This window comes from Rhinopithecus roxellana, chromosome 9 (assembly GCF_007565055.1).
Source record: "Rhinopithecus roxellana isolate Shanxi Qingling chromosome 9, ASM756505v1, whole genome shotgun sequence".
Lineage (NCBI taxonomy): Eukaryota > Metazoa > Chordata > Mammalia > Primates > Cercopithecidae > Rhinopithecus > Rhinopithecus roxellana.
Window position 1 is genome coordinate 20,110,029 of NC_044557.1, and position 14,537 is coordinate 20,124,565.

The following is a 14,537-nucleotide window of genomic DNA, read 5'->3' on the forward strand; positions in this document are numbered from 1 at the left end:
CATGGTGGCGTGCCTGTAGTCCCAGCTGCTCAGGAGGCTGAGGTAGGAGAATCGCTTGAGCTCAGGAATTTGAGGCTGCAGGGAACCATGAGAGTGCCACTGCCCTCCAGCCTGGATGACAGAGTGAGACCCTGTCAGAAGAAGAAGAAAGGAAGAGAGAAGAAAAAGGAGAAAGAAGAAGAAAGTCCCGGCCCATGAGCACTATCCCCGACTCCAGAATAGTCTCTCTAGCAATGTGGGATGAGCCACACCTTCAAGCCAGCCAGCCTCTGTTCTTGTTGCAATTTTCTTAGGCCTCTCTGAGAGCCAAAGCGAAGAGTGGGAGCTCTATTGTGCTCCCCAACAAAGACTGGCTCCTTTCAATGAGCAGAGACACCCAGCTGAAATGCACACCCAGTGCCGACATGGGACAAGGGGTCCCACAAGGGTCCCAAAGCACCACATGACCTTCAGACTTTCAAGGTCAGACCCCACCACTGCTGAGCCCTGAGAGACTCCAACAGAGTGAAGCTCCTGGTGGCCCAAGCCCTCTGTCCACAGCCACACAAAGTTGTGAGATGGCTGCCTCAGGCCATCCTCCACAAGGGGACGCTGGGTCAGCAGGTGAGCTACAGAGACCCAACAGCCCCAGTACTGCAGGCCCAGATACCCTCCCACAGCACAGGCTGACATCAGGCGGATTCAGATCAGGCTAATAATAGTAAGGATGGCGATTGGTGGCGTGGCGTGTTCCCTCCCAACCCCACAAGGGCCAGTGCTGAGAGGCGGCCCCTAGGAACAAATGCCCCCCACCAACACACACATGGATACCAGTGACCGGTGAATCCCTTGATCCAGGTGAGGTGAGGGGGACTGGAGACAGACATCAGGGAGACGCGTCGGGGAATCCCACAGCTACTCACTGTGAAAGGAGAGGGAACAAAGAGCAAAGCAGGCGAAAAACAGGGCAGAGGTGAAACAGCACAGCTAAGGAAGAAATCAGAGGAGCTGCAGTAAAAGATGCAGTGAGAAGGATCAACCGTGGACAGAGGAGGTTTCAGAAACACAGCAGAGAAGGATATGTTGCAGCACAGCAGGGGCCGGGGGAGGCACACCCCTGCCCAAAGCAGCATCCCTTCCATTACGGCACCTGCAGACAGACCCAGCGCCTCCTCGAACAAAGCTTCCGCCCCGGCTCCAGTTTCACAATGGAGCCAGTTTGAGTTCAGAAACAGGAGAGAGATGGGTACAAAGCCAGTAATGAGGAACAGACGCCACAGGAGGATCATGAAGTCTCCCAGCAGACATTGGGTCAAAGGTAGCAAGGGAAGCGGTCTGGCGCTGGCTGGGGGCAGGGGAGCATATCCTGGAGAGAAGCCGCAGCTCCCTGGGTGACGGGGGAACAGTAGTCCCACCAGAAGGGTTGGATCAGCATTCTGGGAAGCGTGCAGAGCTGCCTGGTCAGGATGCTGGTGATCGCCAGCCCCCCAGGAAAACCAGGCAAACCGCCTTGATGCCCAACCAGTCACAGACAGATTTGCAGGGACTGCAAGGACTATCGCTACTCCTGAGGCATCTCCCAGAGAAAACACACAAGCTGCTGTGGAAGAGTAAAGCTAACTGTCCTGGGCCCAATCGCTAAGCACAGTGTCCAACTGAACACTGGCTTTCAAATTTCTCCTTTTAAGCCTGCAGGATACATCATGCCTGTCTTTTTCTTTCTTTTCTTTTTTTTTTTTTTTTTTTTCCTTTCTGAGATGGAGTCTCGCTCTGTCGCCCAGGCTGGAGTACAGTGGGGGCAATCTCGGCTCACTGCAACCTCTGCCTCCCGGGTTCAAGCAATTGTCCTCCCTCAGCCTCCCAAAGTAGCTGGGAATACAGGTGCACGTCACCACACCCAGCTAATTTTTGTATTTTTAGTAGAGACGGGGTTTCGCTATGTTTGGCCAGGCTGGTCTCGAAATCCTGATGTCAGGTGAGCCACCCGCCTCAGCCTCCCAAAGTGCTGGGATTACAGGCGTAAGCCACCGCGCCTGGTCACGCCTGTCTTTTTCTGAAGTCAGGGGCTAAAGAAGGCACGCTCCAAAAGTCCAATTTTGTTTCAGGGGCGTCACGGTGGGAGAGGGCCCTCACGGACCCAAGGGGAAGATAAGCATTCAGGTTACAACACCTCCTGACTGTGGCTCTATCCCTATAAAAAAAACAGCTGCTCAGATGTCCCGAGAAGCAGCTGAGTCACAGAGCTCATCAGGAATGTGGGAGGTGGGGGGAAGGACCAACTGCAGGAGAACGGAGCATCACACAGAAATGTGGCTCTAACTAGCTGACCCACGCAGCAGCAGCACGCTCAGATGCTGCACACAACGTGAACTCAGGTCCTGAGCCCTAATCCTCTGACGGTTCATTCTGATCCCATTTGTACATTCCTTGTCTCAACAGCTGCTAAGATTGGGTCCACAGAGCTGCCCCAGGCCCCCAAATCCCCTGTCCTCGCCTCTTCAGCCATGTCACCATCATTTTCCAAATCTTCTCTGGCTCTTTCTCTTCTTCACAGAGGCCTGTGTGGAAGTTAACTTTGCCACCTCATCCCTAGCATCTACTATTCTAGCAATGAGCCAGTGAGGGGAGAAAAGGGAGTGCCAGTAGTAATTGGTACTTAGATGGGGCAACAACTTGGTGTACATATATATGTGATCACCTCCAAATCCCCAGCCAAGACCAAGGCAAAGCTTCAAAATGTCTTTTCAAACTCTCACAACACTCTGCCAGTTACATAGTTGGGGTTTTTTGTTTGTTTGTTCTGTTTTTTGAGACAGATTTTGCTCTTGTCGCCCAGGCTGGAGTGCAGTGGAGCCATCTCAGCACACTTCAACCTCCACCTACTGGGTTTAAGAGATTCATTCTCCTGCCTCAGCATCCAGAGTAGCTGGGATTACAGGCCTGTGCTACCACATCCGGCTAATTTTTGTATTTTTAGTAGAGACGGGTTTCACCATGTTGGCCAGGCTGATCTTGAACTCCTGACCTCAGGTGATCCACCAGCCTCGGCCTCCCCAGGTGCTGGGATGACAGGCATAAGCCACCACGCCCGGTCAAAATCACTTATCTTAAATTTCATTTTATGTTTTTATTTTTTAGAGACCCGGTCACACTCTGTTGCCCAGGTTGGAGTGCAGTGGTGTAATCGTAGCTTACTGCGGCCTCCCACTCCTGGGCTCAAGCAATCCTCCTGCCTCAGCCTCCCCAGTAGCTGGGACTACAGGTGCACACTACCATGGAGGGCTAATTTTTTAATTCTTTGTAGAGATGGGATCTCCCTGTGTTGCCCAAGCTGTTTCCAAACTCTTAGACCCAGGCAATCCTCCCACCTCAAGCCTCCCAAAGTACTGGGATTATAGGCATGAGCCACTACACCCAGCCTTAAATTTCATTTTGCCCTGAGTTCCCCAGTGTGAAAATATTGGGTGGAGGGTGATCTAGTGTGGTTTATCCCAGGAGTTCCCAGGTAAGTCTGTGGGAATCCTAACAATACCCAGCCCTTATCTCCTGGGACAACATGGAAAGTGTTCATGCTGGGGCCGGGCACGGTGGCTCACACCTGTAATCCCAGCATTTTGGGAGGCCGAAGCAGGTGGATCACTTGAGTTCAGGAGTTCAAAACCAGCATGGCCAACATGGTGAAACCCTGTCTCCACTGAAAATACAAAAATTAGCCAGGCATGGTGGTGCACACCTATAATCTCAGCTACTCAGGAGACTAAGGCAGGAGAATTGCTTGAACCTGGGAGGTGGAGGTTGCAATGAGCTGAGATCATGGCCACTGCACTCCAGCCTGGGTAACAGAGCGAGACTCCATCTCAAAAAAAAAAAAAAAAAAAAAAAAAAAAAAAAAAAAACAGACAGAAAGTGTTGATGCTGGGTTAGAGCTCTAAATACCCCTCTCTCTAGATGGTCCCTTCACCTTGGCTCTCATACCGTAATGAAACTATCTGGCAAGTAGCTTCCTGGCCTTCACAACACACAGCTAACAAAGCACACAGGGTATCTGCAAGAGAAGGGGCCTCTATCCAACCCACTCAGCACCCTATCTTCCCTAGCCAAACCTCCCTCGTGTTTTCTGGGTTTAGTGCAAAAATCATAATATCACAAGGCTGGAATTATTTTAACAATCACTCCAGCCAACAACTTCCACATTTGCATGCTTTTTCATGTCCCTATCCATATAATTGGCCTTTCTAAAACTTAAGATGATGTCATGAGCATTTTCCATGTTGCTACATAGTCTTTACAATCATTGTTTCTAATGGTTGCATAACATTAACGGACTGGTTTTACTATAATTTACATAACCATTTCTCTACGATTAAATTGGAGGTTGTATCCAATTTTTCACTATTATAAATAAGGCTAAAATTTGTATTTTCATGCTTTATTTCTTCTTTTACATGGAAAGAGCATAAATTCCAAGTAATAACAAAATGAGATCACAGGCTATGATCTTTCGTAATTCTTGAGTCCTTTTACAAAACTGCTTTCTAAAAAGATTTCATCTATGTTGCAACCAGCAATATATTGTTACCATCACTATAATCTTACATATATTGAATGTTCTCATTATTTTAAACTATTGATAGTTCCAAATACATAATGACATCTAGTGAGGCTGAACATTTTTTAAATGTTTGTTTCCTATTTCACCTACCTTCCTGGACTTCGTTAAAAGCAAATCAAGAGTATGTGTATACAGAATTCCTCTCTTTCTGTCTCCCTCCCTGTCCTTCTCTCCCTCTCTCCCTCACTCTCTCCCTCTCTTCTCTGTCTCTCTCACACACACACACCAAACCAATCCAAGACATAGCCTCCTATTATTCCAGTAACTCCTCCAAAATGTATTTCAGGCTGGGCATGGTGGCTCACGCCTATAATCCCAACACTTTGGGAGGCCGAGGCGGGAGGATTGCTTGAGCCCAGGAATTCAAGACCAGCTGGGCAACATGGCAAAACCTCATCTGTACCAAAAAGACAAAAATTAGCTGGGCATGGTAGTGCATGCCTGTAGTCCCAGCTACTCAGGAGGCTGAGGTAGGAGGATCGCTTGGGCCCTGGAAGTGGAGGCTACAGTGAGCCAAGATCACACCATGGCACTCCAGCTTGGGTGACAGAGTGAGACTCCATCTCAAAAAAAAAAAAAAAAAGTATTTTAATGAAAAGAAAAACAAAAAGTGGGAAGTTTTATATGATCCAGGTTTCTAAGCAGAATATAAGTTCTTAAATACGTACTGCAAATGAAAATAAGTATTTATGATAAAAATGAAACTCGGGTAAAGAAAGTGAGTTTGCATGGAGTTACCCATTAATCAGTGGCAGAAAGCATGTTAAATGGCAATTAAACTGAGAGATTCCTGGCCAACACCCGCCAGTTGACTAGAAGCAGCTCATGAGAAGGAAGAGTCAATGGCTGCCTGCCACAGAATGAAATGGGGGGCACTGGGAGGCATCACAGCCCCAAATATCTCTCTACTGCCCATTTCCATGCCTTAGATTCCACCAGTGGAGATTCGAGCCAAGAAAAAAATTACCCTGAGGAACTGAGGCAACAGATGACTTTGTCAGGCTTATAATATACAAGAGACAGCTGGGACCCAGACCCTGAGAAAATAGCACATAGCCCAGATGGGACGCAGAGGCACTAGAGGGGCTGAAAGGGAACGATCACTGCTTAAAACAGATGTTGTCTACTTAAAAAATGTTCCTAGGATTCTTATACACCCAGGACAGGAGTATGAACCTTTCTGGAAAGCAATTTAGTTCTCTCTCTCTCTCTCTCTATATATATATATAGAACAAGAAAGCAAAAAATGTTCATACCCTTTGATTTGACTTCTAGGATTCCATCCAAGTCAATCAACAAAGATGCAAAGAAAGATTAAAGTAAAAAGATGGCAACTGCAATAGAATTTATAGTAACAAACAACTGGAAATGTCCTGAACAACACAACGATTAGAAAATAATTCTTTTGTGCTGACGAGTTGATGGCACAGGTATACATATGTAACAAACCTGCACGTTATGCACATGTACCCTAGAACTTAAAGTATAATAATAAAAAAAAAAGAAAGAAAATAATTCTTTTTTTTGAGACAGAGTCTCGCTCTGTCCCCAGGCTGGAGTGCAGTGGCACCATCTCGGCTCACTGCAACCTCCGCCTCCCAGGTTCAAGCTATTCTCCTGCCTCAGCCTCCTGAGTAGCTGGGACTACAGGTGTGCACCACCACACCCAGCTAATTTTTTATATTTTTAGCAGAGACAGGGTTTCACCGTGTTGGCCAGGATGGTCTCGATCTCCTGACCTCGTGATCCACCCACCTTGAACTCCCAAAGTGCTGGGATTACAGGCATGAACCACTGCGCCTGGCCCAGAAAATAATTAAATAAACAACAGGACATGCTCACAAGGAAATATTACACAATGATTCAAAAACTCTGTTTTCAGGTTGTTTTTAATGAATGAGGGGAAAACTCACCATATCATAAGTTTTTTTAAAGATATGAAATGGTGCATAATATGATCTCAATCATCCAAATATTATTCTTATATTCCTATATATGGCCTGTTTTAAAACCAGATATACAGTCACCAAAATAGTAAGTTATTATCTATGGGCTATGAGTGGAATTTCATTTACTTGTACATATTTTTTCAAAGCTTCTACAGGGGGCATGTGTTACTTTATTTAGCAGGAGAGAAAGCTATTTAATTCCACACAGATTCCCACCCAAATGTATAAGTTTTGAATTTGATAATAAATTTCTCAATTCTCCAGAGTCCACAAACAAGGCTTTCCCTAAATTATAGCTCTCCTGGAACTTTTTGTTGTTTTAAAGACCTAAACCTAACAAATAAATGTTTCACATCTCACAATTATCCAAGAGGCAGACATCTACCTGCCCAGAGCGCTTTAGCACCCTCCAAGCTATTTGGGTTTCTTACTTCATATGGCAACATCCTCTGAGCGCCTTTCCTCCTTTCTCTTGCTGGTGTGGTCCCCGGCTCTCTGGTCTTAAGAAGAGCCCAGGTCCTCGGGCTGACAGAATACTCAGTCCCAAGTCGATGCTGCTATTCCTTTATTCCTACAACACATGGGCTGTACCTTGACAAGTGCTCTGGGAAGAGGAAACGGGGACCCTGACAGGAATCCCCAGTGGAGTTTTCCTTCTTGAAACTTGGGAGATAGGACTGACATTTTAAAGTAAGTGCCAGGCGAGGTGGTGTGCACCTCTAGTGCCAACTATTGGGGAGGCTAGAGCAGAAGAATCGCTTGAGTCCAGGAGGTGGAGGTTGCTGTTGAGCCAGTATCTCACACCATTGCACACCAGCCTGGGTGACAGGAGTGAAACCCTGTCTCAAAAATACATACATACATACATAAAATAAGTGGCTGGCTGGATGAGTGAAAAGATGAATAGATTGAATTTTTTTTTTGAAATATGATCTCACTCTGTCTCCCAGTCTGGAGTACAGTGGCACAATGATGGCTCAATGCAGCCTCCACCTCCTGGGCTCACGCGATCTTCCCACCTCAGCCTCCTGAGTGACTCGGACTACAGGCATGCACCACCATACCTGGCTAATTTTTGTATGTTGCCCAGCTGGTCTCAAACTCCTAGGCTCAAGTGATCCTCTGGCCTCAGCCTCCCAAAGTGCTGGGATTATAGGCATGAGCCACTGTGCCCAGCCAGATAGATTTATTTTAAAGAAAAGCTATAAAGCTATAAAGCTAATAAGTAATGAGAGTTGTGGTTTTCCTCTTGATTTTGAAGATGGCTAACATAATTTGGAGACAGAGGAAACAATAGAGGGAAATAAGGGAGACTCTGCCTGACTACTTTGGCATTTTTGAGATAAATAATAAGAGAAAGTGATAACAGAGATAAAGCCTTAAATGGTACTGGCTCAAATACAAAATATCTACTACAACCTCAGTTCAAAAATGAGAAAAAAATTACTCATTTTAAAAATTTAAAGATGTTTCTTTCACATTATTCTGTGTTGGCAGGACAAGGAATTTCTGGGATTTTGCTCCAGAAAATATTCAAAAGGTGTTTTTTGACAAGGATTGGGGCATGTGGTATGTACATTTTCTGTCCCGTTACCCCTACCAGGGCAGAAGCTGCAGGCAGCAGCGTCAGTAGTGAGCGAGAGGTTCTACCAACCAGAAATGGCTCAACTGGGTGACAGGAGAAAGTTTTTCGGGAAATAACATCAGAGATCTCAAAGAGGACTGTATGAAATAGAGCAGACAGGAACTGAGGTGTAGAGATATGGAGCAGTCACTCACCTATTGCTAGAATACATATGGACCACATCAATGGAGTTCACATATGTTTAGATTTGCAGTACACATCAAAGTATATTGTGAAGCCAACAGGGCCTTCGCAATGTACAAGCCCAGTAAAAACAACAGCAAAATGCAAGCATGGCTATTTGAGAACACATCCCTGAGAATGGGTCAAAGATTATAACTTAGGAAGTGTGGAAGCCTCCACTTCCTACTGCTCTAACATGGCCGCATTTTGAAACTGTCATGATAGCAGATTCCAAAGAGTGTAAGGCGGGAGAATAAAGTGCAAGAGAAGGAAATGTACTGAGAACAAGTTCCCAGAGGAAGTGCAGGGTGAGGAATGCAAACATGTACAGGAATGAGGCGGAGGGAGGATCAGACAGGGTGCTGGCTTGACCCTGAGATAGCCCAATCCCCACTGGACCCTAGAACTTGGAGTAGAGAGCAAGAGATACTCAAGAAGGAATTTTTGAAAAAATATAGGCCGGGAGGGGCGTAAGGCAGGAGTAACTGGAAATTGATACCACTGCAATAAAGATGCCAAAAACAACAAAATGTTTCAGACACTCATGACCTCTCTTCACAGTAGCCTCATCTACGTTCAAAGAAAATGTGGTTGTTGGAGCCTGCAGGAAACAAAAGCTTGCCCGGGGCTGAAGGCTCATCAGACCATCTCCACCAGAGAGGGCACCAGTGCAGGCACGCAGCCACACTGGCTTTACTGCCTATAAAAGCTGAGATCTCCAACTTTCAGAATTGTGAAAGTCCCCCCACAATGAATTCAGTTTCACTGTAGGGCTTCTTAACAACAGCTGCCAGTCCTGGAACTCTAAACTTCATTTTATAATGGACCATGTCAACCAGAGGGTACTAATACATGGACAGTAAGAGAATGAAAAGAAAACATCATTTCTCCCGGCCGGGCACAGTGGCTCACGCCTGTAATCCCAGCACTTTGGGAGTCCAAGGTGGGTGGATCACGAGGTCAGGAGACAGAGACCATCCTGGCTAACACAGTGACACCCCGTCTCTACTAAAACTACAAAAAATTAGCCGGGCATGGTGGCATGCGCCTGTAGTCCCAGCTACTCAGGAAGCTGAAGCAGGAAAATCGCTTGAACCCGTGAGGCAGAGGTTGCAGTGAGCCGAGATCACACCATTGCACTCCAGCCTGGGTGACAGAGCAAGACTCTGCCTCAAAAACAAAAAACAAAAAAACAAAAACATCATTTTTCCAACCTACTGGCCTTTTGCAAAGTGCCAGGGGTGGGGCAAGGGAGTGGTGAGGGGGGAGCATAAATGGCCTAGCTGTGTTCCTCTAAAGACATGTGCTTCTGTCTCTTGATTTAGGGAAGGAGGAGGGGCTAGGCGTGGTAAGGAGGATGTGCAGGTGACAATAATCAGTATGAGTATTTAAAAAAAAACTTTTCTTTTTTTAGAGTCAGGGTCTCGCTCTGGTGCCCAGGCTGGAGTGCAGTGGTGCGATCATAGCTCACTATAACCTCAGACTCCTGAGTTCAAAGAATCCTCCCGCTATAGCCTCCTGAGTAGCTGGGACTACAGGCACACACTATTACAGCTAGCTAATTTTTCTTTTTTGTAGAGATGGGGTCTCACTATGTTCCCCAGGCTGGTCTTAAACTCTTAGCCTCAAGTGATCCTCCCACCTCAGCCTCCCAAAGCCCTGGGATTACCGGGATAAGCCACTGCATCCAGCCAATGAGTATTTTTGAGGGAACTTTTGCAAGAAGATGACCATTCAAAAGGGTGTGCTGATTTCAGTTACCTATCCCAAGCATGCAGTGGAGTGAAGGGAAAGAGCATGAGTCTCGAGCCAGATCTCGAGCCAGACAGACCTGGACGCAAATGCCCACAAGTTGCTTAACTCTTCAGGGTCTATTTCCTAATCTGCAAAACGGAGATAATTGCTTTACCTACTTCAAAGGCTGCTGTGAGGATTAAATGAAACAATGTGTGAAAAGCGCTGGACACCCAGACATCGGGTAAATATTGTTGTTGTTAAAGTGCAAGTGTGGGTGCCTAACAAGGAGTACATGGTCATCATTACTACTGCAACGTGGCTTAACACTGGGCAGGCAGCTGCTGCATGCACACCTCCATCCCTCTAACGCCAATGAGCAAATGTCAGTGAAAAAGCTGCAACTCTGGGATCCCTCTCACAAGGAAAGGCGTCAGCTTCCCTCACTCTTCACTCGACTCCAAGAACAACCACATTTTACATCTCTAAAAATTCTCCAGGAGGTTTAAAACAAAAAGTCCAGGCAATTCGCTGACTCCTTCTTGGCCAGGCTACCCTGAGAGTTAACAGAAACTTAGACATGCTCATCAGTTTCCAAGGAAAGGATCCTAGAGCTGCCCCTCGACCCGGCCACGGGCAAACACACCAGCAGAGAGAGCTGCTTTACAAGGGGCCAGCCGAATTTGAGTCCCAGCCTTCGCACTTTAACTGCAGTGCTTCTCAAGAGTATAAGGACAAGAGGACCCAGCTTCCCATCCTCGTCATCTCTGCTGACCAGGCACTGTGGGCAAAAGGCACACCACAAGGCCAAAGCCCCCAAGCCTTTTGCCTACACTAGGCAATATTAGGAGCCCCTGCCCCAGCAGGGCTGGCACCTCCACAGTGAGAAAGCCCAATTCTGGCTTTAATGCATAACAAATCACTTCAATCAACTGGGGTCAGGGCAGGGAAGGGGCTTTCAGAAGGAACTGTAGAGTCATTGCACCAACCCCCAGCCTCCTCTACCGACAGGATGGGGCCGCATCCCTCCCACCTCTCCGCTGCCCTATCTCCCCCGCCTGTCCAATTTCCCATCTCAATAATGGGCTTATATCAGGCAGGGCCAGGATTCTTCTCTTCCCATAGGCCAACACACTATAATATTTGCTTCCCTTCCTTCCTTTCCAAAGCCTACCAGATTAGATTGCTGGAGTCCCATCCAGCTCACTGAGACAGAGGGAAAACGGAAAGTTAGGCAACCCAAACTGTTCATGGTGGAAAAAGAGAGAGGGGGCAGAGCAACCCAGCATCGCAGCACCCAGATCCTCTTTTCCAAGCCCTAGGTCTATCACAACCAGAATAAGTTGAGCCCCAGCAGTTTCCGTGAATCAGAAAAGATATTCTGATGCACTGTTTTCTGCAGCAAGCTCTCATCTGAGTCATCCAGCCTTTCAGCAGGGGCATCACCCACCTGTCCATCTGTCCCATGAATTGGACTGGAGACCAATGCTGCTTGGGTCTTCCTAGTATCCTAGCACTTCAGCAAACACTTGGCAAGGCAGTGGGAGGGCTGCTCTGGGGCTCAGCTGATAGAGCTCATCAGCCTTCCCCTTCCCACTTCTGCAGGACAAAAACCTGCACCAACCAAAACCTGCATGTCTTCAAGATTTATTTTAACCACTCTAAAATACCGAGCTGAATATGGTTCAACTCACTACCATGACATGATGGAAACTGCAGGCCCTATTTCCTTACACAGAAGAGAGAAGAAGAAAGCACCAATGACAAGGAAAAAGAAAGGTTTGCAAAAACTCTTCACCAAAGGGCAGGCAGTTTCTCAATCAATACCAAGGTAATTACCCATCTGTGAAATGAGCAAGGCTCCCATTACCAGCCAGCTAAAATCCCACTAGGAGTGCTACAGACAATTTATAGAAAGTATGCTGTAATGTACAAACAGGGTCAAAGGATACTTAGGTGTAAAGGCAACATCCAGACTAATAACTCCCATGTACCAGCTTGGTGAACCAAATCCCTACAGGTTTGAGGAACAACGACACTGCTCTTTCTCTGCCATTTGGACAAGTGTAAACAATTCATGTGTTTGCATTCATTCATTAAAGCAACAAACATTTACTTAGCACCTGGTACATGTCATACGTTGGGCTGGCTGTAATCTAGACTACAAGCTAGACCTCTGATAGTGCAAAAATCATCCGCCTTCAAGCGGCACATGGTGAAGAAGGCTAACGTCTGAGATGACGATGATGATGCTTTCTAAAAGCTTGCTGTGGCTTCTCAAAACAAGTGGGGGGCTTACAAGTCCTGTAAGCTCCCCAAAGAAAGGGTCTAGCCCTCCAAAGGTAAAGGAAAAAGAAAAAATATTTGGAGTTGTGTTTTATTCATTACTGTCTTGCATGTATAATAAATGTCAACTGAATGCAACTGAAATAGAAAACAAAAACTTCTATTCTTTCAAGATCTTTTGCTTTGCTGTTTCGGAAGGCTTGCAACCAAAGAAAAACAATGACAAAAGAAGGGAAAATGGGACTTGGTCAGATATATGAAGAACACCATTAGTGCAGTCTTGGTACTTCAGCCCCAAGTGCATCTACAGCTCAGCCTTCAGAGCCCCCAGAGCCACAGCTGGCTTCCTGGTGTGGAGCTCTCCCCTCCCTCTTCTCTGCCGTTTACTGTCCTCTTAAAACCCCACTTGGAGCCCTAAAGAAAGGCGGCGGGCAGGAAGAAGGAATGAGAAGGGGAAGATACATCCTGAACCTGCGTTCACCAAGAAGGAAGGAAGCCAAACCCTAAGGCGAGGGCCTGGGGGCAGGGCTGGCCCGGAGGAGGAGATGTGAGGGTGCTCCTGGCTGCAGCGGGTCCTGCACCCCTCTCTGGGCGTGCGGGGACATTTTTCCATTCTAAACGGCCTAGCTTCCCACCCTCACCCACCCTTCTTTTTTCTTTCTTTTTTTAAAAATTTTGGTGAAATCGTCTTCAGGACTGAAGGAGAAAAGGGAAGCTTGTGAGGTGAGGAAGAAGTTGGTGAGAGAACGAGAGCTCCCCTCGAGGGCTCACCCAACCTGGCACCGAACCTGCATTTTAGGGCAGTCCTTTCCACTGTATGGAGTTCCAGAAGCCCAAAGGCCAGGCTGCACCCATAGGAAAGGACCGGTGTCCTTAGGGGAGCCTTCTAGGCCTGTCATTTAATAAGGTAGTCGGGGGAGAGAAACAGGAGTCTCCATGGCCCAATCGTACCCAAGGGACTTGCCTGGGGACGTTCTCTGCTCTCCTCCCCTCCCGCAGCCCGGGCAGTCGTTGCGGGGCCGGTGCCCCAGAGCCAGAACCCGCAGAGAAGTTTCGCTGCTGCAAACGTGAGAAAATGCAGCTCAGCAGAACTCCCGCCCCCACCCTCTCTGCGGCCCCACCCCCGCAGCCCGACCCCTGGCGGCCGCGACCTTGGCCACCCCGAGCACTTGGAGGAGGGGCTGCCCTCGGGGCTCTCCCGGAGGGCTGGAGGAGGCCTCCAGGGTCTGCGGCCACCTCCCCTCGCCTGTCAGCCACCAGGACGGGCGTATTCAGCCCTGCGCGCGCGCCCCTCGCGCCCCTAGGCCAGGGCCCCGCCGGGGCGCCCCCTGCACCCCCAGCCCCGCCGGCCCTCGCGCGCCCCTCTGCGCCGCTCCGCTCCTGGGCCCGCGAGGGCGCCCAACTTACCCCCCCCGTGCAGGGGCCGGAGCTCGGGCGGGGTGCGTTACATCGGGCGGGGTCGCCCCTCCGGCCGCCGGGTCCGCCGCGCTCCGGGGATTTCTGGGTCTAGCTGCCAAACTCTCCGCGCCTCTCGCACCCTTCGCTCTTGTCTCCCCCTGTGCCCCCTCCTTCTCTCCAGTCCCTCGGCTCTTTTTTCCGGGTTAATTACGTTTCGCATTAAAGCAAAACCCAGCCCCGGATGTGAGTACAATGCTCCGCGGAGCCCGCCGGGGAGGGAGAGGGGTGCCGGGGCGCCGCGGGCTGGGAGGGGGCGCGGCCGGGGACCGGGGCCGCGCGGGGGAGGCGGGGGCGGGGCGCCCCGAGGCTGCGCCCGAGGCAGCCTGCGCTCCGCGCCTGGCAGGTGGGACCCGCGCCCGGAGACTGCTCCGCGGGGAGGCCCGGCCCGGACGCTCACTGGGGCAGCAGGTGTCCGGGCAGGGGGCGTCCTCGCAGGAGGAGGCGAGCTGGAGCGCGAGCTCCCTCAAGAACCCCAATTCCTCCTCCCAGAGCCCCACCCAGCGACCTCGGTCGGGTCTCCTTCGGATCCTGAACCCTTAGACTTTGGGGACCGAGGAGTTGGGGTCAGAGTTAGGGTCCCAAGAAGAGTGGCATCTTCAGGTTGTCCTAAATGTGCCCTAAGAGACCAGTGGGCGGGAACGCTCTAACCAGGGTTATAGGGACTTTAATTTCTTTATTTTATTTTTTAATTAAGACAGGGTCTGGCTCTGTC

General features: G+C 48.8%; 1 protein-coding gene across 3 annotated transcripts in view; it reads right to left on the minus strand.

Annotated features, from left to right (window-relative positions):
- Positions 1 to 14,023, minus strand: part of PLEKHA2 (pleckstrin homology domain containing A2) — a 74,909-nt gene extending 60,886 nt beyond the window's left edge. Inside the window, exons 1-2 of one of the 3 annotated variants that reach the window (XM_030937522.1) lie at positions 13,775 to 14,023; positions 13,332 to 13,426 (exon numbers count right to left, since the gene is read on the minus strand). The gene's annotated coding sequence lies outside the window, so the exon portion shown is untranslated. Of the gene's footprint in view, positions 1 to 11,531; positions 11,649 to 13,331; positions 13,427 to 13,774 lie in introns of those variants that run through there. The other 2 variants (XM_030937521.1, XM_030937523.1) reach the window with 2 other exon arrangements.
- Between the last annotated feature and the right edge of the window lie 514 nt (positions 14,024 to 14,537).